This window comes from Myiozetetes cayanensis, unplaced genomic scaffold, assembly GCF_022539395.1.
Source record: "Myiozetetes cayanensis isolate MyiCay16 unplaced genomic scaffold, myiCay2020 scf1, whole genome shotgun sequence".
NCBI classification, from domain to species: Eukaryota; Metazoa; Chordata; class Aves; order Passeriformes; family Tyrannidae; genus Myiozetetes; species Myiozetetes cayanensis.
The window spans coordinates 37,093,840-37,120,131 of NW_026086604.1; the positions used below are offsets into that span (position 1 = coordinate 37,093,840).

At 40.4% G+C, this 26,292-nt stretch overlaps 1 pseudogene; it reads left to right on the plus strand.

Moving 5' to 3' along the window:
* The first annotated feature begins 1,044 nt into the window (after window positions 1-1,044).
* LOC126646756 (probable RNA polymerase II nuclear localization protein SLC7A6OS) lies at window positions 1,045-15,658 on the plus strand (annotated as a pseudogene).
* Window positions 15,659-26,292: the final 10,634 nt, after the last annotated feature.

The following is a 26,292-nucleotide window of genomic DNA, read 5'->3' on the forward strand; positions in this document are numbered from 1 at the left end:
CATAAACTTTGAAGAGAGATCCGTTACCAGTTATTAAACAGAAGGCTCATGGAGCACTCAGGAAATTCCCAGAGCTCAAAAAGCTCAGATGGTGGAAGAGTAGTGGGAAAAAAGTCATATGATCTTTTTCTGTCCCTCCTTCTTCCTGTGCTGCCATTGTAATCATTGTTATCGTTATTCTTGTGTTCCCATTATGACTAAATCCTAAAATCCCAGTAAAAAAAAAAAAAAAAAAAAAAAAGAAAAAAAGAAAATAAAAAATTCCAAAGTTACTTTTGTTGTTTGATCATATGTTGTCATGCTTTCATTCTAACCAGACACAAAATACCACACAGCCGATCACTCACTGCCCCTCAACCCTGCCCCCATTGGGGAGGAGAATCAGAAGGAAAAGCTAAACCTCATGCCCTAAGAACAATTTAATAATTGAAACAAAACATAATTTTAATAAATACGTTCATAATAATGATAAGTAGAGGGAGAGAGTAACAGAACCCAAGAGAAAAAAAAAAGGTGCGCAGTACAGATTCTCACCACCTGCTGATCAATTCCCAGACCATCCCTGAATAGTGATCATCCTCCTACCAGGGAGCTCTCCCAGTTTACATACTGAGCATGACCTTCTGTGGTATGGGATATACATTTGGTCAGCTGTCCTGGCCATGCTCCCTACTGGCCTTTTGTGCAGCTCCTTAGCAAAGCATGAGGCAATGAAAAGTCCGTGACTTAGGGTGAACACCACTTAGCAACAGCCAAAACATCAGTGTGTTATCGGCATTCTTCTCATACTAAATCCCAAAACCACAACATTAGTACCAGCTACTAAAAAGAAAATGAACTTCATCCCAGCCAAAACCAGGACATATGTCCAAACTCAAAAACAGTTCTATCTTTTTAAGGAAGGGTTGACTATTATTTTCATGGAATAGCACTGTTAATGAAGCAGGGATATCTTTGTTTCAACATGAGATGTGGTGATGACTCCTAACATCTCCCACCCCTTAGGTTTGCTTCTGTGGTGCTGACACACTGATTAACTTCAGCATGAGTGACAGGTGAGTGACAGATGCTCCGGCTAGGACTGAGATTAAACATTTGCATACAGTAAAGCCATTCTACTTATGTAAAATTTTCTGAGGATTCTCAGTTTTTTGTTTTTGTTGTGTTTTGGGTTTGTTTGTTTGTGGTTTGTTTTGGTTTTGGTGGTTTTTTTTGTTTGTTTTGTTTTTTTTTTGTTGTTGTTGTTTTGTTTTGTTCTTGTTTTTTTTTTTTGTTTGGTTTTGTTTTGTTTTGTTTTTCCTAGTCTACAACCTTTTGGTTATTGCCATCAAAAACTGAGCAGGTACATAACTTCTAATCAAACTTTGACACTACCTAATTTGTTCATTTTTTTAAAAAAATTACTCATTTGTAACTTTCATGGCAAGAATCAAATTAACAATTTTGAATTTCCTTGAGCTAATACCGTTCTCAAAGTCCTGTATACCTACGTGCTCTATTTTGATTGGGATAACTGGCCTTTCTAGATGAGACTTGGAAGATTATTTGTAATGTGGGCTTCACTTCACTTAATTAAATATCAAATGCATTGCTTTTTGACTGAAGCAATTTGAACTCAAATATTCCCTAGGGGATTCTGGAACAGAAAATTGTTCTTCTACTTCTCCCTTCCAATATATTGATTTATTTTCCAAAACTTCCATTCCTAAAGTAGTCAAAGATGTCACATACACCTTACAGGAAGAAAAAAGAAGTTCTTTCAAACACAGGACATTTATTTTCCCGCTCCCCCCTCCCCCAAAATACTACTGCTTTTCAATTTTATTTTATTTTTCCTGAAAAGTTGTCATTAATCACTATTGAGAAAGGCTTTAGTGAATCAAAACCTACTTTGATGTAATATCTGAAATTTGCCTGTTAATATACAATCTCCTACAGTTACTTTGCTCTTCTTCCATCTAGTCATGCTCATTCATTCAAGTCCCCTCTGTGTAACTCAGAACTGGAACACAAACTTGGCTTATCCACCTCTGAGAAAAGTGCCCTTGTCATCAGCTTAGGTCATCTGAAAGAGATTTCTTTTAATTTATTCTTTTGGAGCTTTTCCCTTGGATACACTCAATTAAATATTAATTGTCCCCAGAGAAAAAAAAACTGGGGAGAGAGTGACTTCTACTGGGTGAAAGTGGTAAAGTCACGTTCCAGTCCCTGATCTAACAAGTATGCAATTACATATGCAAAACAGAGCAGGTTTTTTTACAGCGAAAAAATACCCTTCTGGAGCACCCCTAAATGCAACAATTTCAGCAGTTTGTCTCTCACTGGAAATGTTTTCACTAGTGAAAGAACAGGAAGGTAGAGATGCAGCGTTAATAGTGTGCCTCCCTGCAGGACTAGGCATATTCTGAGATTGTTTATCTGGATACAAGCTTTGCACACAAGATATGAGGGCAGACCAAGCCACAAGCGAGCAAAACTGGAATGGTTTATTGCACGCACAGAATTTGTGAGAGGCCCATTCAAGGTCCCAGGCTTTACCACCTGTGTGGGTAGCAGCCCTTCACCACTACCACGTAAAGGACACTCACCGCCAGCACATTGTGAGCGTGGAAATTGGACAGGGGTGACAAATGAGATGGAGTTTTCTCACTGGCACTACAAGTAAAGCCATCGATGTCTTTATCAGATCTGACCTTAGTCTCTCAGAAGGGGGAATGAGAATTGCTCGACACCTGGACAACAGATGTGAAAGGCAATCCACCCTTGTCTGCCACATTTGTACCATTATAAACCGAGCAGAGCTCGGGGGCATGTATCATCATTGTAAATGACTACAGAAAGTGAAGGATAACTGAGACTCTGGCAATCCACCTACAGATGGGCAGGGAGACATACAGGATCAGAATAATGAGGAAAACAAGAGGAGCTGGGAGCCAGTCTGATAATTACTGCATAAGAAGGAAAAAAAAATGTTACTATAATAAGCAGTAAATTGGGATTAGTACTGTCTACTTTGGACAAGCCTTGCAAAAGTGATCGTTATCCATGCAGTTTGTACTCCTGTGTTTTTCTTGGCTTCTTGCTTCCCCTGGTGGCATAGGTGCAAAACTCTTGTGATGTGAGATGTTTTTTGGATGCTTGGAAATTTATGCAGTGACATGGCTGGGAGGAAGAACAGCTGCCTCTCACGTGAGGCTGGCAGGGAGCGATGAGAAGTCCAGCAATGCAGCACGGGGAATTGTAGTGCCTTAGCAAGCTAAACTGAACACAGAGTAAAAATTAGGACCCGAAACAGAGCATTTCTAACACTGGGTTGGAAATCCCAGGCCTTTGTTTCTTTTTAGGTAGGCATACAAGCCACTGTAAAAGAACAATACCCCATCTAAGCCACTGTAAAAGAACAATACCCCATCTTTCTGTCTGCTATCCAACCATGGTATAGAGAGCTCTGCTTCAAAGGGATAACAATGAAAACAGGAGATAAATGGTGGATAACAGAAAATGCACCAATGAACTCCAGCTGACTCAAATTTTCCATAGAGTGCTTTTCACACTGGAAAGTATATGGAAAGACTGATTTGGAAAACTTTTATTTTGAGTTTATCAGATTGGCTTGGCCTCCCAAGAACTGAAATACAACTTCAAAACAAGTTAAAATGTGCCAGTTTGCCATTTTGCATATGTCACACTTTTTTCATTCTGAAATACTTTACTTAAATATTTTTTTCTTAGACATCAAGATACTTTCAGGGAACACAAGCCCCACTTATCACTGTCCCGAAATGATCTGAAAATCTGTTTTCAGACAGAAATTGAGTTCTGGTTTGGCTGTGTTCAGAAAATTTAGAAAGCCTTGCTTTCAGTTAATTTTTTTTTAAATTTAAGTTAATCTATGAAACTGAAAACTCAGTTGCTTACAGGGCTACTACTAACATTTGTTTTCACGCCCCACAAACCAGCAGCAGCAACCCAGCAGTGTTGATCACTCAGCAGGCATCACAGAAAAAATTAGCTCTCAAGAAAGCTTAGAAGAAAAGCAATGCAGTGACTACTGGGATTTTGGCATGGGAAACCATGAGAGAACTGGATCGGGGTTTGATGGTAGGCAGGATCATCAGGAAAGCAGAGAAAGGGCTGATTATTTTCACTCTGGAGAAAGGGATTGCATCAAGCTGAATGGCCACAGACTTGCCAGGGCACCCAGTGGGCAAGCACCCCATAGTGTCTCTTTTTGTTCTGGTTCACTCAACCTCAAATTAAATTCATTGAAAGAACAGCAGGTCATGGGTGCTTTCCTTCTCGTTTTCTCTCCTCCCCTTGCCTCTCCTCTACTCCACCAAGAAGATGCCAGTACTTTATCACACCCCTGGTAGCTCAAGAGTCACGGCTCAGCCACCCATTATCAAAAATAAATCAGCACTTACAACGATAGAGTCAGATAGCTCTGGGATAGGGGAGCACACATATCTTATTTTAGCATAAGCTGTAGCCTTTGATGAGGATTTCTGGGCACCACTAAACTTGGTTTTCTCAGCTTCTTCCTATTAATTCTTTGGCATATTTTGTGCCTCAAAACAAAGCCTCAACAAGTTATGTTGTAAGAGGAAGGCAACATCATCATCAGGATCCAGGGACAAACATGGACCTTCTTGTCACAGAACAGTAGAGCACAGGGTAAGGGGAAGTTACTGGAGATAAATGAATGGCTGGGGGCTGTCTCTACACCGTATCTCTGTTCTCTGTTCCCCAATAGCTGTGTGATCAAGTGTGGTTTCTCACAGTGAAAAAGCAGTCAAGATCTGCTGTGTGACATCTGTCAGTGAAAGCCAAGCTTCATTCTTTTTACACAAGCTACTTCATAGGGTGGTGGGTGAATATCCTAGCAAACTGGACTTCCCCAGCTTCTCTGGAGACCTTCTGGCTGAGGTAGGAAGAGCTATTTAAACATATAAAAATTTTCATCCTGCCTTGCAGTTTATTTGGAGCCATTTCCTAAGGAGAGCTGGGTTGGGTCTGACACAAATAGCTGTTGCAGCAGAAGAGGACAGACGTAGCTCCTCCTGTTGCTGTGCTCACTGCTGCCACAAGGGCAGTGGCTGATCTGATTGCAGCTGATGGGGCTGTCTTCTCTCAAGAAGGAACAAACCACGAGGTAGAAATTGCAGAAAGCAAAAGTTCGAGCAATTTGTTGTGACAAAAAAACCCAGAAGTGAGCTTCTAGGCACCACTGATGCCTTTGCTAAGGTATTGTTGGAGCCTCTGACTGAAAATGCATGACCATAGACATTGTGACATGTAGCATTGTTGTGATTCTTCAGGAGGAGATGATGTGGAAATTAAGAAACAGGAATCATTGAAAGAAGGATAGTTTAGTCTGACTACAACCTGTAAATGAAACATCACTTAAGTACCTTAAAGTGTTCGCTGGGTTGAAAGACTATAATGTATGGGCTATCATTTGTATGCTAAAAGGCTATTCTGAAAAAAAATGGCTACCTATGGTAAGGAGGAGTATTGGTCTTACAGGCTCTATCCTCACCTAATAATATTTAGGTCTTGGAAATAGTATTAAAAACCAAAAGTGAATCCTACACCTATTTGGTGTGTAATCCTGAATCCACAGGCGATGCAAAGACCACCACAGAACTGGACACAGGTGTCCCTAGGCTGTGGTAAGGGACTAAAATCCTATTGGTACTGCCTGAAATTAATGCTTCCTGAGAGGGAAAAGCTGTGCAGCATCACACCTTTGTTATGTCCCAGTTAGAAATAAAAGCACTTTCATTGTAGATACTTTTTCCCTTAGAAAGATAGGTAGAAGAGCAGGAAACACCTGGAACAAATATGCTGCCCTGGACAGAGACACTCAGCAGACAGACTCTGTATTCATCAATCAACTGAAAGCCACTGAGGAATGATCTCAGGATGGAAGTCTTGGTGAAGTTGCCCAGGGACTCCAGTGGGCAAAAGCTCACACACCAGCAGATGTAACCTTATGCTGTGCCTTCTCTTGACCACTTAAAATAAAGGCTACTTTCTGTAATGAATCTTCTCCTGAATAAAACCTTCAATTTTTGAAACAATGACCTAATTTTGAAACAATGATCAACTGGAAAAGAGCCCAGTAGAGAAATAAAATTCATCATCTTGATGGTTACTTTTGTGAAGAGAGATACTGAGTTTATAAGCATAGTCTGGTTAGATTTATCTACCTCTATTTTCTTTTGTGAGTATGGATTTTTTTTAGAGTGGTTTTAGACCAGGTCCATGCAACACCACGCTGTCTGTGGTCAAGACCATGATGTGCTCCCGGACCATAGTTTGCTGCTCATTTTTTTCAGGGTAGAAGGGTGCCTGAAAGTTCCTGTTCTATCATACAGCTGAATTTTTGTTGATATCCTGAAACATTATTATGATACTCTCCAAACAGAAAAATCACAGAACTCACTTCACCTTTAGTAGGGATTTCATTAATAGCCCTCTCAATCCTCTCCTGTAGGAAAGTATTACAGGTACAAGCAGGTGGCAGGCAAAAAGTAGTTCCTGTCATGGAGACATAGACTGCACAAAGAACAGCGTATATGAGCTGCTGTGGAAAGACATGGGCAGAAGAGCTGCACTGCAACTAAAGGAGGTGTGCACTTAAGTTAAATTTAACGAGTAATTTTAAAGCTTGTTTGACGAGGTAGCTCTGGATGTGTTCCTCACTTCAGGGCCAACCAATGCAGAGAGTTCAGTAATGTTTGTGGCCATATTCTATAAAGCGTGTGTTTACAAAACTTTATAAATAGAAGATTTATGAGGCAGGGTTTCAGGGACCACTGCTCCTTCCTTAGCCCTAACTCAGTGTGCTCCCCATCCATTTGGGAAGGAGTGGCCATGATACCCTGTGCCCTTGTGCATCCTCATTTTGTGGCCATGAGCCCAGTCCTGACCCTCTGGCAAAGCTTTGGGCAATTGGTCTCACAGAGCAATTGGTGGAAGAGAGAATCCAGGATCAACCCCATAATCTGGCCTTGGACCAGACCCTGTCTATCTATGTCTATCCATATTTCAGATGTACTCCTGAAGGAGCATTTCACAGAGGTGTGCAGTTGCACTGTTAGCTGCAAACAGGAAAACTCATACAGCAATCTCGTGAATGGAAGTATCTCACATAAGCATTTGGAATCCTGAAAAGACTATATGGAGGGAAGAGCAAGGAGGAAAAGAGACAGAAGAAATGGCAACAAATACTGACATTAGCAGATGAATTATTAACCTCCTTGTGCTTTTCAGTTTGCCAAGCATGAATACATTTCTACCTTTATGCTTTCATTTACAAACTTACCATTGAGCAATTATTATTTTAAAGGAGTGTCATATTAAAATCACTACATTTTTATAAAATTTTCAAGCTAAGTCTGTTTGTTTTGGACGTCAGGGTATGGTAGTTAACAACACTGCAACTGCTATAGCTACAAATTTATGCAATTGCAGTAATTACTGGTTTGTATTGCAGTAACAGAAGCTTAGACTTATTTTAGCAGGCATACTTTTGGTTTTAATTTACATTAGTCTGGAAAAATTATCATTAATGCAGTAGAATTTCATGCTCTGTATTAAATGCAAATAAATGATTATGTATACAGAAAGAATATTTTCGTTCTCAAAAACACTAAAATGATGATCAAATCTCAGTTGCAAGGTAAATAAGGCCCTAGTGTACAAAGGCATGGGCTTCAATGTGCTGCTTCTCAGAGAATTATTAGCAGTATTTTCTTCTTGTCACATGCAGTTCTGTATTTCTATTGTCTTTAATTAATGAATTGATTATAGAAGCCCTTCTATATGCAAGCAGAGGTTTACACTCATTGCTAATCTAAAAAGCACTTCAATGTGTTCCAAGATCCCAAAGAAGAGACAAGGTTCCAGTGTCCATATGTCAGCAGTGTTCAGTGCATTGGAAATAAATCCTACATCAGGATACAATTATAAGGTAGGTATTAGGGACCAATTCAGATAAACTACTGAAAATATTAGCCTTTGTAATGACCTGCTCAAGAAATGCTGTTTCAACTCTTCGTAAAGCTTTGGAATCAATAATATCAGGACCAGAATCAATCCTGAAATGGAAAATATGTCAGGGTCCTAATCACTTTAGCCCTTGTTTCAAAGTAGTTTAACAATTTTTAAAATGTGATCCAGTGCTGAAGAACTGAGGTCCCCAGTGCCCTCCATGGGACATGGAGCCACCTCTCAGCTCTGCCAGCTGGTGAGCATGTGCTTGTGGGGCTGAAAAAAACACAACAAAGCCTCCTGCCAGGACAGATGCCTCTTGCACTTACTGCTCACCCCATACAAGGTAGAGGACATGCAGCACAAGACTCAGTGCTGCCCTCGTATCCAACTTGTCCTCTAAGAGACTTTTTCCCTTCCACAGGAGGGTGGCTCTGAGGGTGGTGCAGGAATTGCCCTAGAATGAAGGGAGCAAGAGATGTTTGGGCCTGGCACCCAGTAGGCAGGAGCCCTATGGCACCTTTTTTTGATCTCTCTCAGTCCTATCTGAATGTAATCCACCAGCGAGAGCAGCAGGGTATGGACTTTTCTCTCTTCAACTCACCTCCCTTCACCTCTACACTGACAGTATTGAGGCCACATCATACCCCTGGTAGCCCAGGAGTCATAGCTCAGCCACAGCTGCTAAAAATAAATCTGCACCCATAAGATAGAATCAAAAAGGACTGACAGCATCATAAGGGCAGGAATAGGTGAGATTTTGTTCCTCTTTCTTTGGCAAATACAATGTAAAAATAATTGTTCATAGCACAGAAGAGAGAACTCTTGCTGGCAGTGACTGTGGGATTGCTCTGTCACCTTCTGAACATGTGTGATAACATCAGATACTGCACATTTACACAGATTTACAGCGCCCTTTTGCAGGGCTTCAGAGGCAGCCCCAGGGTTGCTACTACATGGTAATTTCCTAAGCCTGAGCAGTAGCATCCCCCACTGTTCTTTTCTGGTAACCCACGTTTAGAGACAAAACACAGGCAGAGATGCTGAGCTGGCCAGGACTGTGATGCTTCCAGGGCTTGAGTCCTTATTTCTGCAAAACACTTCACTGAGTGCTCTGATTTGATCCCTTTGAACTGAGTTAGCCTGAACTGCTTTGCTCACTAGGGAGCAGTGCAGAGAAAAAACACAAAAGCACCATGCTAGATCAGGTCTGCACAGGGCCATGATGGTTTTGTCTTTTCTTTTTTTCTAATTTCATTTTTCATGTCTCTCTAAACTACCTCAAGGAAAATATGACCTCTTTTAGACAGTGCCAGAATCTTCATGTCTCAAACTACTTAGAAGAAATCCTTGCTGTGTATTAGGGATTCAGATAATACAAGCCAGCACAAGGTTTGCCAAATGACATAAATACAAAAAGAGACTTTGCCTCTTCATTAAGGGAGCAGGTAAAAGACCTAAAAAACGTGATTCTTGTGACCTTGCACGCCTAAGGGTATATACTTACATTTGTAAAAGCAGACATTCACCAACTGCAAAGCTTTGGAGTGGCATTTTACTCCAGAAACACATTTTCTTCCAAATGCAGGTGCATGTTTCTATCATTGTGCATCATAGAGACATTTCATGTACTTAGAGTAACACTCAAAGTGTTGAAAGGTGAACAGCAGATTATGTTACTTGGGCTTCTTGTTTTTCTAAGCCTTCTTGTATCTTTTACATTGATGACACCCGAAAATTCTTTTTTTCTCTTTCTTCATTTCTTGTCTGGTTGGCTTTCACTCCTCTCTTCACAGGTCTGTTTTCTCTTTCTGCTTGTTCGGTTTTTTGTTTCCCTGAGGAGGGCCTGCAAACCCATCCATGCAATAGTGTTATTTGTTAGGTAAAGCCATAACAAACTTCAATCAATTCTTTCTTTAGTCAAAGCTAACTCATTCTTTCCTCTAACAAGGTCTTCAGTTGTTCAAAGCATAGAGGCAAACCTACCATGCTTTTTGGAGTGACTGGAATCAAAGTTAGGGACAATTAAAATGTGGAAGTTAACATATGACAATCGGGAGTAGTAAGATACTGCGCCAAATTTCTATCTTACTCTTAAAAACAAAGCACTTGGATTGGTTTGCATTATCCATGAAATTAGATGTTGTCAACACATGTCACCCAGGCTTTCCTAAGGCAGTTGGAAGCTAGAAGCAGTGCTGCGTAGCTTTTCACGTGCCCTCAGCCAGCTTTTGGTGCTCCTGAGCTTCTGGAAAGCAGCACAGACTGGTTTCCCAGCTCCTCACTTCACCTAATCCCACCTAATCAAGGGAAGGCTCTCTGACCACACCTGGTCTACAACAGAGGGACGACCTTTGCTGGGGTGCTGTGATGTCTCTCCCCTTCTGATATCAGAAACTCATGGAGCAAGCCCTAGCGCCTTCAGCAAGTGCTCCAACACAAGAGAAATGCTTCTCTGTGCCACTCCGACCCAGGATTCACCTTCAGGATGACAGCAGGCATGCAGACTGGATTCCCACATGGACATCCCCACTGCTGCTGCCAGCCTCCCTCAGCTCCTGACAGGCTCTCCTTCTGGCCACAAGCTGAATATCCTCTTGGTGGATGATCTGTGTCCCTCAGGAGAGGCAGCATGTCCTAAGGCTTAAGTATTGTCTAGACTGATCCTGATGTACCTGATCTAACCTGATCCTCTATCACTAAGGGTACATTTTCTTTGCTCCAGACATTCCCCCTGGTCTTCGGGTGACTGCTGGTCTCCTGGACTTCTGAAGGTTGGTCTTGCTAGAACCGTCATTCCCCAGGATGACTGGCAGCATCTAGATCAGGCTGAGGTACCGGCATAGTCTCATGAAGGCCAGGAGACTTTCAAGTTGGAGCAAAGTAAGTTCATGAATGTATGATGGATTCCTGTGGCAATGGGGAACTGGGTATTGCAATTGTTTGAGCAACTTGTTCTGTATTTCTGTTCTGTCTTCTGCTGAGGGTCTTCTGGGGAGGGTCTTTCACAAAATTCTGGAAAGGAAACATAATGAGTTGTAATGTCATATTTTGTTGACTTCCACGTCAAGAGATTTAGCTGAATTTTCACATAGACAATATTTGGGGATAAAGGCCAGAAGTTTTATATGGCATTAAATCTCAGGAAAGTTTTAGAAATGTATGGGTAAATTTCTTATTTTTTATTTTATATATACTGCGCTTTCCTACAAGCTATTCAAAGCATTCGAACAGTCTCATTTTTCATTTGAATATCACAACTCCTCATAATGCTGGTGTTATGTGTAATATCAGATCAGGTTTTATTCTCACATAGACTATTAGATAGTAGATAGCACAGGCTATCAGAGAGTAGATAGCAGACTATCTGCATTAACTGTGAATATATAAATGAAAGGAGTTTGCGTTTAGCATCTCAGCCAAAAGATAAAGATCAAATCTGTCTATTGAACTCAATGAACTATTGATCAGCCAACTTAATTCACCATTAAAAAAAAAAAGATATATGAGAAAGGCATATACTATCCTGTCTACTACAATGCCTGTTTTAGGAGGTGAAAAGATAAAGAATTCACCTTCACCACCCTTGTCCCCAAAAGCAAAATGCCCTCCAACAAATCAACAAAACATTACAGAAAAAAAAGATTCAACTTCTAGAGGAATGGGGCTTTTATTCAACAAGCAAATTTCCTTATATTATCATCATTCAATTCTGCCTGTAGCCATTTCCAGTATTGAACTCTTCCAGGAAAAAATTACACAAACAAAAAACTTGTACAGCAATTTTCACATGCTGTACTATGAGAGATGTAGAAATCTTCCCTGATGCAGATTTTTTCACTTACATCCAAAAACATACAGCATATTTTTACTTGACAATTTACAGGAGCTTATAATGAACAGAAAGACCTGTGAGAATGGACAGAGTGGTTGGTAACTCTGTTTCAAAGGCAAAAAGGCTGTGATTAAGATTCCCTGTGCAGCCTTAATGAAGCCTCTTTCTGTGCACTTTTCATGACATAGTCTCTCATTACATGCTCACATACAGCTCTTTGCACAGGGTAGGAGTGCACTCTGTGCCTTGGATGAGCAACGATCACTGATAGAGGAATTACTCTGTGTTTTGCACTTCCTGCATTGCTCAGCATCATCGCACATTTACTACATCACACCCAGTCAGAAAACATCTCTTCACTGCCCATTCCTGTCTGTTCTCCTCTGCATCAGATTTCTTATCTCATCCATTCCTGGCCGCACCTTTTAGTCTTCTCATCTTAGTCTCAATTTTCTCAGTCAAGTTCAGCCTTATCTGGTCTCCAACTCCTGTACACCCATTCCAGGTTGACTGACATTGCAGTTGCTTCAGCAGATGGAGCCTTTGTTAATATACCCAAGCTAGCTTCAAACTAATTAACACAGGAAGTATTAAGAGTAAAACTGGGACTGAAAACCTGCTAAAGCAGTGAGTAAACACCTAGTAGCCACCTTGGGCTGAGCCTCATGTCACCACAGTGGTCAATGCTGATATGGCAGTGCAGTGTCTAAGGGCTGCCTCTCCCATTTCCAGTTGCCAGCTGCTTTCAGCATCCCTCTCCATGTCTATTTCCTCTTTCAATGATTAAACAAGTTTCAGTCTACTGTGCATACAAACTGGGGATTCCTTTTTCCTCTGTGCTGTCTGGATGTCATCACAGGGGGGCCTGAGATATTTTCTAGACAGCAGCAGAAATGGCAGTAATATTGCTATTAATCTCGGTGTCTCCAAAATAGCTCTGATTTCCCTTTATAGCAGAGTTTCCATTTTGCCTCAAGAGCAGAAATGTCAACCTGTTCAGTCTAGGTAATATTCACACATGCTGGGTCCCAGACACTAGCTAAAAGGCAAAATCAAACCTGCTGTGTGCCTTGCTATTTTGTGGGACATTAATGTAGAAAGCAGATGCTTACAAGACCCCATTAATCAGAGGAGAGGATCTCTATCTCAGGCTGATTCTGAGCCTGCAGCTCTGAGCATTGCCCAGGTAACAAACACAAACAGGGGCTTTCTGCAAAATTGGAGTGCAAATGGGAAAGCTTGAGGCAAAAGAACACGATAATCAACATCACCACACTAACTGCCTGTATTCAAGATGACATAAGTTCATTTTGCATTTGGTTATCTGCTATTTACTGTGTAAAAAAAAAAAAAAAACAAAACACCAAAAAAAACCAAAAAAACCAAAACAAAACCAAACCAAAACAAAAAGCCAAACCAAAAGACAAGATTTTTTTCCCAGCTTTTTCAAAAATTTCAGTCTCCAGCTTTTATTACTTTGTAACTAGTCATGCATGTTTCTTTCATAAAAGCTATATCCAGGGAGAAAAACTCCCTAAATAATCCCTAATTTAGTTCCTCAGAAGGAATTTGGTAACCACCTCAGATGATTAAATAGTGATCAAGTAACTGCCTAAAACTGAGAATAAAGATTCTGCTCTACAGCCTCACAAGTTTTCAGGTAAATAGCTGAGACTTGTGTTACCCCTGTTACCCAGGGAGGAAGTCAAGCTGCTGTATTGTGTATGGTGAAAATAAGACTCTTTCCTTATCTTCCTATCTTGCAGATGCAATGTATGTCTGGCTCCATGTTCTACTGCTTTCACTCTCACTCTGTACAGAGCCTCGAGGCCTTCTTGTGCCTCTTCCCTGCCATGTGTTACTGTGCAACTGGGGCCAATGCAGTTCAAGGAGAAGGTACCACCCTGGTGGGTTGACTGAGCCTCTTTCACCAGAAGACTTACTTGAAAAGTTTCTGTCCATCTGTTTATCAGAATCTGAGAGTCAATTAGCACTTTCACTTGCAGTATCTGCTGCACTCAAAATTAGGGTTTGTTTGTTTACGTTTTTCTTGCAGTTTGAAAAAATTTCGGCAGGTTTCAGCCACGCTTTGGGGGAAGTTTTTCAGAGGCTTCTAGCCACATACGCATACATGTGTCTAAACCTGATGGTCTGGGTTTTCATTTTCAGAAGGAAACTGATAATGATTTTTGCATTCAGCAAGACACCGCATGAGTTGAGGTTATGGGGCTTTCCCATCAATTTTTATTAACTCAAAATATTTTTTCTATCTCTAGTTTGCAAGCTGATATGCTGTTAACTCTATTGAGATTGCTGATGTTTACTCTAATTTGTGCTTGACCTGATGTAAGCAGCTGGGCCTCCTTATTTTTCTCTGTCAAACCCACCAGGGCTCTTTCACAGATTGTCAGCATGAGTTCCAGCTGCATGGACGTGACACTGAGATCAGAAACTTGTTCATAAGGGAAATGCAGGGTCTACCTAAAGACTAACCTACCCACACTTATGAACAGCGTGATATGAAACCTCCTATGCCTCATGAAACCAAGTTTCCTCCTTTCCAAATTTTGCAGGTCAAGTTGAGAAAAAGAACTCCCATTGGACACAAAAAGAGTAAAAAGTAACCCAAACCAGTTGTGTGCATGTAGTCATGATGTCCCAAGGAGCATCTGCAAGGACTTTTAAATTATGCTGTCATCAGCATGTGGTTTCATCTGATACGTATTAGGAAGTTTTACCTTCCTACTGAAAGTGTATCAAATGTTATGATGTAGCTGTGGATCCCCACGGAGTGCGCTGTGGTGCTGTGCGTTGAGCAGAAGCACAGAGGGATGGAGCCAGCAGAGGGTCTGCTCCTCACCTGCAAGAAGCTGTGCACAGAGCGTGGTGGTGCCCAGATGGTAGAGAGGAGCCTCTTCAAGCTCGTGGTGACGGTGTCCTCCGAGAATGGACCAGTTCAGAAATATGTTAAAGACACGTCATGGGAGACAAAGCAGCTCAGAGTCTGTGACCTTCTTTGGGAAGCACTCAGCGAATCATTCAGGAGTTCTGTTCTTCCAAGCAACTGAAAGAGAAGGAAAACTGTTTCCATGTAATAGTCAGCTATTGACCTGATTGTGCTGAAACAGTCACACCTGTCATAAATGGCAAGGTTTCAACTGATGGTGACATATCAGAATCTGAAGCAAAAGAATATGCTCCACAGGAGGAGAGTGGTGCTGTTGATAAGAATTCAGATTGCTATGGGAAATTCTACGGGAAATACCTTTGTCTGATACTGTACAAGAAGAGATGGTGGGAGACAGCAGCATAACCACTGCAGACGCACAGAAGACTGATCCACATGTGATTCTTTGCAATGCAGTAGAGATGACACGTGAGCATTTAGATGTTTCTGAAGATGGAAAAAAGAACACTGTGAGCAAGAAGGTGAACTCATTTATGATATCTACTATGTGTGAACATCAGCCCCTGGTTAGATCCAAAATATCCTTTTTGAACAGCCCTGTGGAAGAATATGAACTGGTAGATGATGATCCTGTTCCAGAGGATGTATACAAAGATGAAGAAAGTGATGAAAATAACTGGTGAAATGACTATCCAATGACATCTGATGAAGGTGAATTTTTACCTGAGGAAGATGGTGATGGAGAAGAGTCTGAAGAGAGCTTCAGTGATGAGAACTAATGTTACAGGAGAAGAACCTGTGAGAGAAACCGAAAATCTAAAAGAGTTAATGTCTCAAACGCTTTTTGGAAGGGGAAAAGAATGTTACCATGCCAACGAGATAAGGTTAGAAAAGAGGATCTTGCAAAGGCGGGATAGTGCTTTGCTGGGGACAACTTTCTTATCTTGGGTAACTATCTCAAAAAACAAGCCTGAGACAGCATTGCACCTGCATCTCTGACAGGGAGGAGGGGATCAAAACCAGCAGAGCCCTTCCCTCTTTCTAGAAAGTTCCTTCCTCCCTTCCTTTCTTCCTTCCTTCCTTTCTTCCTCCCTCCCTCTTTCCCTCGCTCCCTCCCTCCCTCCCTCTCTTCCTCCCTCCCTCCCTCTCTTCCTCTCTCTTCCTTCCTTTCTTTTCTTTCCCTCTCTCTTTCCCTCTTCCTTCCTCTCTCTTCCTTCCTCTCCCTCTTTTCTACAGGCCATTCAGCCTATGATAAGGTTTAAGGGTATCCCAGTCATCAGCTGTCTCAGAGCAAACTGTCCAGGACAGCCCTCTCAGGACCCAGCAACATGAAATAAACAGTTGACAAGAAGTTCTAAAGGAATTTGGATAGGATGAGATTCAAGTTTTGGATTCTGACTAAGAGCTGTTTTTTGAAGATGAAATGCATACTGAAGATGAAATTCTACTGTTGTAGAACAACTGAAAGTCCCAACAGCTCCTGATAACTATTCGTAAGAATGTTGAGCTAAAAATAAAAATAAAAAACCCCAAACTACCAAAAACCCCTTAATGAACAAACAACAACAATACTTTCTGGTAAAAGTTGTGCTCATTGAGACAGTAAGAAACCCACCTTTACATGGATGACTTGATGAGCCATAAGATAAACTTCTGCCTGTCTGCCCTTCTGAAACCGTCGGTGACTACCATGGTTCACCCTAATGCTTACTGACTAGACTCAAGTATTGGACACTAGATTGATATTGCACTAAATGCTAAACCTTTCTGTTATCTGAGCTGCCAACTTCCACAGATAGATATAAATGCTAAACCTTTCTGTTATCTGAGCTGCCAACTTCCACAGATAGATATCTAGCAGTGTGAGTATGGCCACTTGACAGTACAAATTTTTGTTCTAAGCAAAAGGTGCTTTATGTTTCAAAACGGATTTTGCTGCCCATTCCATGTTGCTGAAGCACTGAAGAAACATTTTTTTTTTCCCCTAAAGCTGCATGCCCACGCATTTTTACCTGTAACCACTACATCCACATTGTATATGGAGGTACTGCTGGCAGCAGCCCTTCTGATCATGACTAATGTGTCAAGTTTCACAAGAAAATCAAAATGTCTGCCATGAGGGCAAGTGGAAGTCCTGGAAAAAGACACTCCATCCCAGTGCTTTCTACTGCATTTGTTCCTAAGTGTCAAGTTACTTTTTTACAAGTGTTTGAGCATCTTAAATTACTTGATTTAAATTACTCTCTCCAGTAGTTTTACTGTTGGAGTAGAACAATGTGCATTTAAGTTGTAAATATTTTTTCTTATCCAAAAATATCACCAAGTTTAAATTGAAAGAGAGGATGTTTAGATTAGACATTAGGAAGAAATTCTCAACTCTGAGGTTGGTGAGGCACTGGAACAGGTTTCCCAAGGAAATTGCGAGTGCCCCATGAGTGACTCTTGTGTTCAAGGCCAGGATGGATGACGCTTTGAGCACCCTGGTCTAGTTGAAGGTGTCCTGTGGTGGGGGGTTAGAACTTGATGATCTTGAAGGTGCCTTCCAACCCAAGCCATTCTACAATTCTGTGATTGATCCTTTAATTGATTCTGTGATTGACTCTATGATGTAAGAATTATTTAATAACTGCATGATATGAGAGATTATTTGTGATTTCAGCACAGGGTAATATAGACAGAAGTTTATGTTTATATATATACTTTTTCATAGCAAGCAATTCTACTAACAGTTAAATGCTCAAATATTTGTTTTTGATTTTCAGAGTTCTATTTACTGTCAATTCTGTTTTTAATTGCTAAACATTAGCTAGCTGTTCTCACCCTATGAACTCCCTCTGCAGGGAGACAGAGGTTTCCCATGCAATAGGACAGAAAATCTAAACACAATGAATAACAGCAACATCATTCTTTATAGCAATCTCTGACTCTATTTCTTTCATTACCTACGCATGAACTTTATCTATGCAGATTGTTCCTGTCTTTAAGCAAGGAAAATATTGGTCTGAGAAAGAATAAAAGAAGAAGTATTTTCATTTCAATGGCCATAGAATACAGAAGGTTTACATATGCTCCTTAGTCAGACATCAAGCACCTAAAAACCAAATAAATAAGCTTGATACACCATTTTGACTGACTCTTCTGTTTTTAATCTGAACAGATTTTGTGAGGAAAATCCTTAGGACCTTCGTTTCTCTGCTGAACTCAGGAACAAAGATGATATACTGAAGCCAGTTGTAATGGTGACATTTTCCACAGCTAACAAACCTGCCAGGCCACAAGTCAGCAACATCCGCTAGATAGCATGCAAGTGAATGCAATTGATAGGAAAATATTCTCAGGTATGTATGCCAACTCTCTCTAGAAATCCTACTCTCCTACTGCCATCTGGGATGCGAATAATGCTTGGTTCTGCTGTGCTGTCTGGGCTGGGGGGCAGCAAGCAGGCACAGCTAGTGGGCAGGGGGAGGCAGGTCGGCTGTGGGAAAGCAGGGGGGCTGGAGTCAGGGGCATGGCCAGGGTCTGTCACTTCAGCAGTCACTTCCATGGGTCTCCAGGGTTTCCAGTCATGTTAGCCTGAATTAACCCGAATTTAGTTTAGTTTCACTCTTTCTCTGGGGATTAGAGGTGTAGAAAAGAGAAAACAAAACTGAAGTTTTAACAGACCCTGGCTGCACAATCTACTGAGGAAGGGAAAATTTATTTTCACAGCTTTACACTTAAAATGCATCACCAAGTAGATGGGAGGGGTTTTGTTCTAGTTTAGACATTATGTCCTAGAATTCAGCCCATGGAGACTAAGAACCCTTTGGCCAACACCTTCATAGAAGAGGTAGTGCAGTTCTACCTCAAGGTTCTGGCCAATGCAAGATTCCTCATAGTTTAAATACTTTTTACTCAATATTATGAAGGAAAGATATTGAGGCAGTGGGTGGGCACATTTTTGCTTTGGGATGTGGTATAATGTGAGCAGACTACTTTTCAGCTGACTTCAGCTATGTAAAAGCTAGCTTGTCCTCAATGTTGCCTGTCTGGTCAATAGAGAAAAACAAGTTGCTCAAGAGAACAATTCACTTTATCCTATGAGCACATAAATGCAATCCAGTGGTTTCACTCTGCTTCCACTGACTATGGACAGAACCTAGTTACTGGGATTTACAAAGGTAGGTGGGATGAATCCCACACAAGCTGTCTCAGTTTGAAAAACATACATGGATTTGGTACAGCTCTCCAAAACCTAAGATGCATCAGGAGATGCCTTAAAATCAGGTTGCAGGGTGGTGAATGTAGGCATGTTTCTGCAGTTTTTAGAAATACACAGTCGCACTTCCTAGAAAACTGAGTGCAAGATTCTTGCCTGTTATAAAATGTATATGCTTAACTTTCCCAGTAATATATGAAGCTCTCAGTCCTGTCTCTTGCTATCCCCAAAATGCTTGTCGTTATGATAAAACTAAGTGCCATTTGTCTCTGAAACAGTCTTCCATTCCCACAAAGCAGTGATGGCCCTTGGAATTAGTGCTAGTCAATTTGGGAAATGTGTGAAAGTACCAAAAAGCACTTCTCAGAGCTGCAATCAGTCACAATGCTTTAAAGCAGTATAACCCAACAGCAACTTTCAGAACAGTTCTACCCATTCCCTGTATAATTATCTACCCAGATACCACTATGCTCTTCTCCTGTATGCTTTTCTCATCCTTCAGCTCTCCCATCACAAATTTCATCTGCTATTAGTGGCAGTGCTGGCAGAGTCCTGTGCCGAACAACTCCCTCTGGCAGGGGAGACCCTCCTCCCAATGATCCACTTCCCAGTTGCTTGGGAGAGACAAAGACTAGAGACCTGGCTGAATCACACACAAAGAATTCCAGCAGTCTGAGGGTCTCTATGTAGAAAATATTTCAACAAGACTGCGTGACATCTCAAAAACGCATTAAGCACAAATGACTTTCTATAGCAGCAAGTCTTGCCTGTGCTGTATTTTCTCTGAGACACATCAGTGTCTCTTAATATCAATGAGAAAGTTGTACATGACATCAAAATCACACTTTCTAAATTCAGAATGTGTTCTGACTGAAGGTGGAATAAAATAAATGATAAATCTGAAGTTATTTCATTGCTATAATTATTCTAGGTTCAAGGCAGTGTAATAGGGAACAAAATACACTCCAGCAAGCACTGTTAGTCCTCCCTTTAACACCACATTTTAATTTTATGGAGAATTTTAACTAATGTAATTTAAAGAGGAAGATAGACCAAGAATGTGGAAACAAGTCACTTTCAAATGAATGTATAATGGCTCCTACTGAAGCAGCTTGCTTCCAACCACTCATCCAGAATGGGGTTATTTTTCTAATTTAAGCTAATGTTTATTTGAATACCATTTTAGTGACTGTGAAAGAAAATTAACACTTGATTCATCTTTGTGATGAATCATTGTGATTAATTATTCCAATATTTTTTAAGCTTGTTGTGGTAGATTCTAATATCACATTTTGTTTTCCACTACTTCAATTTCATTAGCCCCAAAGAAATTATTCCAGATATTAACCAGGATAACTTGGAATATAGGCTTTATATAGTTTTAAAAAATAATTAAAAAGTGCATAATACAAATGTTATTCACACTTCCTTTTATCTATTCTGAAAACAGGAAAATCCTAGCAATGCCACAGAGCTGAATAATACGCGAAGCATGATTAAACACCACTAAATGGGTGACTTTAGTGAGATTAATCTTTTCCTTTATTGAGTAAACTGTTGAACAACCAGTCCAAGAGAAGACATCAGGACAAGCTTATTCAAAAGAGGCTTCCAGGAGGCCGGGTTAGGGCTTGACTATTAATCCTGGAATCTCATAATTCTATTAAACTTAAAAAAATGAAAGCTTAAATCATAAAAAATTGTGAACAAGGACTGAGCATATTAAGTGCTTTGAGGTATGCCTGACTCCGCAGCCTGCATTTACAGCTCTGAGACATATCAGTTACTGAGCTACAAGCCTCCTTCATCTCAGCAAAGGTGATGAGCTGAGCCTCCACAAGTAAGAATTGTTTTCTCATGAGTGAATAAGTCTTTTCTCAGAAGTAAGCCTCTCCAAAGTGTCCACATGGCAGCATTACCTAAGTAACATTCTAGAGTGATGCTAAATTTGCAAGGTGCCCACGGCAAGGGATATGCAGAGAGACATCTGCGTTTCAATGATACTTCACCAATAGTTAGAATTACCAGCAATAACAAAACAGGAGAAGTAACGTTCTCTTGTGAATATAACTTATTGTAGCTCCCAATAATGATATATTTCCATCCATATTTCATTAAATGTGTATTCTGTGTGCAATCTGAACATTCGCATACCTCTCACAAATAAGTGATATCCTGCAAGGGCTCAGGAAAAAAAGTATGATTAAGTCAGATGGGAAATACAAAAAGCTCAGTTATGGTCACAATGCTCCAGTGACTGATTTCAGACCCATGAAACACACCTGACAAACAGGAACACAATAAGAACTTGGGCTGGATCACAGGAGGAGATTTTCTCAAAAAGTCAGAGATGTCCAGCCACACTTGAATATGACCACTAGTTCACACAAATTATTTAAAGTATGGATTTCTGCAGCTAGAAGTTATACTATGCATGCTCTAAGCCTTGCAAAGTGTTTGTACCTGATAATGGACAGAGTTGCAGAAAAAAAAAAGGGGAAGACTTATGCTTCCACCAGCAGAATTCCTCTGTGCAAGAGGCATCTCTCAGCTAGCCACTCTTGCAGGGTATAGTTCCTTAGTGCCACAGAAACAGGAAAGGATTAGACCTTAAGGATGCACAGCATCAGTATGCCCTTGAGTATGAATGTCTGGGATGTTCCAGTAACTGGTAACACAGAACTACTGCAATGCATAAACTAATCTCCACTTCTATGACAGGTGGTTTTCAAAAACACTGAACTTCTGTATGTATTTCAGCCCATTCTTGGAAGTAATATTAAATTTTGTCTAGCTCAGCAGTGTCTTCACTGAAGAATGCTGTTTGAAGCAGATTTAATGATACTTCTACTACATATAGTTTATCATAAAATCACAGAATTATAGAATGGCTTGGGATGAAAGGCACCTTCAAGACCATTTAGTTCCAGCCCCTCTGCCATCAGCAGGGACACCTTCCACCAGAAAAGGTTGCTTAGACCCCCATCCAACCTGGTCTTGATCACTTCCAAGGATGGGGCATCCACAGCTTTGGGCAATTTGTTCTCATGCCTCACCACACTCAGAGTAAAGAATTTCTTCCTAATATCTAATCTAAACCTCTGTCAGTTTGAAGCCATTCCTGCTTGTCTACATGCCCTTGCAAACAGACCCTCTCCATCTTTCTTGTGGGATCTCTTCAGGTACTGGAAGCCTGCGATTGGGTCACCCCAAAGCCTTCTCTTCTCCAAGATGAAAAATCTCAACTCTCTCAGCCTTTCCTTGTAGGAGAGGTTCTCCATCCCTCCAGCTGTCTTGGTGTCCCTCCTCTGGCCTTGCTCCAATAGGTCAATGCCCTTCCTGTGCTGGGGACCCCAGAGCAGGATGCAGTACTCCAGCTGGGGTCTCCTGAGAGTGGAGTAGAGGGGCAGAATCACTTCCCTCAGCCTGCTGAATACTCTTGTTTTGATGCAGCCCAGGACACAATTGGCTTTCTGGGCTGCAAGTGCACACTGCCAGCTCATGTCCAGCCTCTTATCCATCAGCACACCCAAGTCCTTCCTGGTAGAGCTCCTCTCAATTTGTTTGTCCCCCAGCCTGTGTTGATACTGGGGCAGCACTCTGCACTTGGTCTTGTTAAACCTCATGAGATTTGCATGGGCCCACTTCTGCAACATGTCTAGGTCCCTCCGGATGGCATCCCATCCTTTCCAGTGTGTCAAACGCACTACTCACTGTTCAGACCATCCTTCAGAGAATGTTAAAATATTAGAATGTTAGAATGTTCAGACCATAATTATAGAATGTTAGAATGTTATATCTTCTTTGTTTTCTAGTGTGATGTCCGTTTATTCAACACAGACTTATTTCTGTGACTGGATTTCCCTGTCAATTCAATTGCCCATCAAACAGAGCTCTTACATACACCATTAACAACACAGGGCTAGATATGCTGCATGAGGAAAGAAACAAATTTACTGAATTACAGTAACAAAAAAACCCAAAAGAGCTTACCTCTTCAGTCATTTTAGCAGCTATCTTTGCTGAAGTCCTATTCATTCACAGCCTGTGATTCTTTTATTTTTGTTAATCCTTCCTGCTGTTGTGAAGGGATTTAGAATTCAACACAGTACTAGACTGTTAATGTATCCATCTTTTCACTGCTTTCAATCCACCTCACCTACGAGATGCTTCAGAGAACATTTCCACTAGCGGCTTCCATTAGTATTGACTGTTGCCCACATCAAATGTTTAATGTGCACTGTCAGATTTAATCATGTGTTTGCTTGAACAAGATCCATTATTGCCTTTGCTTGTATTGCAAAGAGACAGCTTTGTAAGGTTTTTTACTTCATGGATTATTGAATCTTTTTGTGATGAACTGTGTTGTTTGTAGCCTAATAACTACAAGCTTTTAATTATTAAGAATCCTGGAGAATTGTGAATGGTACAAGATAAAGGCTTTTCAGTCAGCTCTTTGGACTCTAACTTGCTCCAACACCTCTTGCCTGCCCTGTGGAACAAATCTGAATACACAATGAATGGAAGCATCAGTGATAGTCTATGTAATACATACATACATAGACATATACATACAGAGAGGGAGAGAGGGAGAGGGAGAGAGGGAGATCCCTGGAGCACCAGCTGAACCTGTTTTGGCTCAGACAATGTAGTGTGACAAATTTACACATGGACATTTGCTTTAAACACTTTCTTGACAAATTCACCTCTGTTGAGCTGCATCACCAGTATGTTAAAGTACTTGTCCAGATTGCATGTAACCCTCTGGTGATTGTGTTGATGGATGATAGCTCTCTGCTGTGGGAAGAGATTGAGTGCCTAGGGCTGATTCTCTCATATGTGTTAGCTTTATTTTTCTGACCATGAAGTTTTGTTCATATGCCAGTATCTTAGCAACAGCAGACAGTCTGATTCAACTAAGTTCACTGTTCCCTCCCTGGAAAATTAATACAATGATGACATCCCAGTTTAACTTTCTACTCTACTGCCTTTTGGGGTACAGAATATCAATTTATTTAGTGCTGTGCATTACAAAGCAACAGCTCTGGGAGCAATCAACCAAGAGAGGTTCTGAAGAATGCTGCTATGATAGGGACAGTAATCATTAAACCAGAAATATAACACCAGTAACACATAGCTCTTTGGCAGACTGGTAAGTTTGCAACCTAAGGGTTTTAGTGTCCTGAAATTAGGGATCAACAATAACAAGGTAACCTGCAGCTTGATGAAATACGGTTCAATATCTTAAAATGCATCAGTAAGAAATTAAATGTTCCTGGAAATGATATACTACTTAGACTACAGAGGAAGAGACATAAACTTTGTGGGAGATTATACTTACACAGCAGTAGGACCACAGTCACATTTGGCAAAGTACTATTTTAATTGTTTGGAAGACAGCATTTTTTTACATATATATATATGTATATATACATATACACAAATATTTTGTGCTTAAGTAAAGATTAGAAATCAAGCATATAGTTTAATTTCCTTCTGACATTCCTGGCTCATCCTGTAAGGTTATCTCTTACTATGTGGAAAGGCACTGATAAAGTTAAATGGGAGAACAGCAAGACCTATTTTAACTGTTTGTTTCTAGATGTCAATCTAAATGTTTAGCATTAAAAAAAAAAAAGTTGAGTGGTATAGCTTTTATATATATATATATGTATGTATAAAAATATAAGCTTGCCTTTAGGGTCCAGCTTTAAGAAAAAGTTTTTTCCCTACCACTTTGTCATCAGTATCCAAATGTTCAAGGTTATGCTGCAAGGTATGCACTGAGAGCCCAATTCTGCAGTCCCTATTTACAGATTGTAAGGAAGAAAGCTGAACAGTATCTTTGAGTGACACTGTCTCATGTACATAGGATAGGGAAAAAAACCACCAGGTATTGATTCCAGGCTGACAGATTTTTTTCAAACAGGATTATGGTGTATAATGCATTTTAATATCTGAACAGCACTGTCAGTCTGTCTCCATCTGTTATTGTTCAGATATTCCAGATACACCTCGAACTTGGACCCACATATTTGGTTGTACTCGGTTCTAATGCAGCCTAACATTTTTCTGTGACTTTGAACACCACCACCACCCATCTCTGAGGTTAATGCAAGAATCTGGCAGGTTAGAGACTTGCCAAGTGTGCGCTAACCAACCACAGTGAAATTCTATGGAAACTAGAGCCACATCAGCCACATGAAAACTCGTCTCTTTTCCTTCTGAAACCATGACACACATTTCATGCCTCCCTGGCTGTTAACCTGCTTCAAAACTCAACATTTGCACACTGTGACTGAAGAGCTATCACAAGAGGCCCTCCTCGTCAGGGAACTGGAAACATTTTGCAATTGGAGTTTTGAATTAAATGTATTCATGGTCTTCCTGAGATTATCCGCTGAAGAAGAGGAGTGTTTGTGTAAAGATTTTTACTTTCAAAGAACTGTCTTGCTCATTCTTCATATCTTGCAAGAAAACAGGAAGCAAGAGGTGGGATTTAGAGGGAAAATCCTTACTGCGTTGGATCAAATGAGCTTGAGGGTCTAAATGCCTTGGAAGACATTTATTTTATTCCAGAGAAACATTGTCATTAAGAGAAAATTTGCCAAATTTTGTTTGCAGCTATTCGTAGGTGCAAAAGTCAAATGGACTGATTGCAGAAAATAACTAAGGCAGTAGCAAAATAAGGAATAAATTTGTATGAGGAAAAAAAATTTAAATAGACTTTTCAAGCTCTTTTATGTCCAAATACTTGTATCAGTCAATGACATTTTTTTTGACTAACCAGAAAAAAATGTTTAAGGCATCAAATTTTAGTCTCTCTAAAAAAATACTATTACTCTTACTGCCCAGAAGAATATTAATAATAAAAATCTATATTTCCATTCTAGAATATTTTGTGAGAACATAACTACAGGTAGTCTTGTAGTACAAAATGCCAGTCTGCAATGTTCAAACAAAATACAGTTGTTTTGGAACAATTTTCTGATTAATATCTAAAGATACTTTGAAAAAACAGCCACTTGACTGATGCAATCCGTGCACGTAGTTCTACTCTGCTTAACAGAAATTTTATTTGAATACACAAATATGCTTTTTTATGAGCATGAGAACATTGCCTGATGCCTGAGAGCACATTTTGTGCTTCTGTGGGGAATGAGAGTCTGAGTTTGTTCAGCTCCTCTCCTTAGCCTACTATTTCCAAACATCATGGAACAACATGATCACATTCAAAAATCGACAATTGAAGGTAACCAACAGTTTGACTCTTTTTGAGGCAAAGGCAAACAAGAACCCCACTGTTTACAAATATTTCACTGATGTGAAGATATTACGAGAGTGCACAGTTTT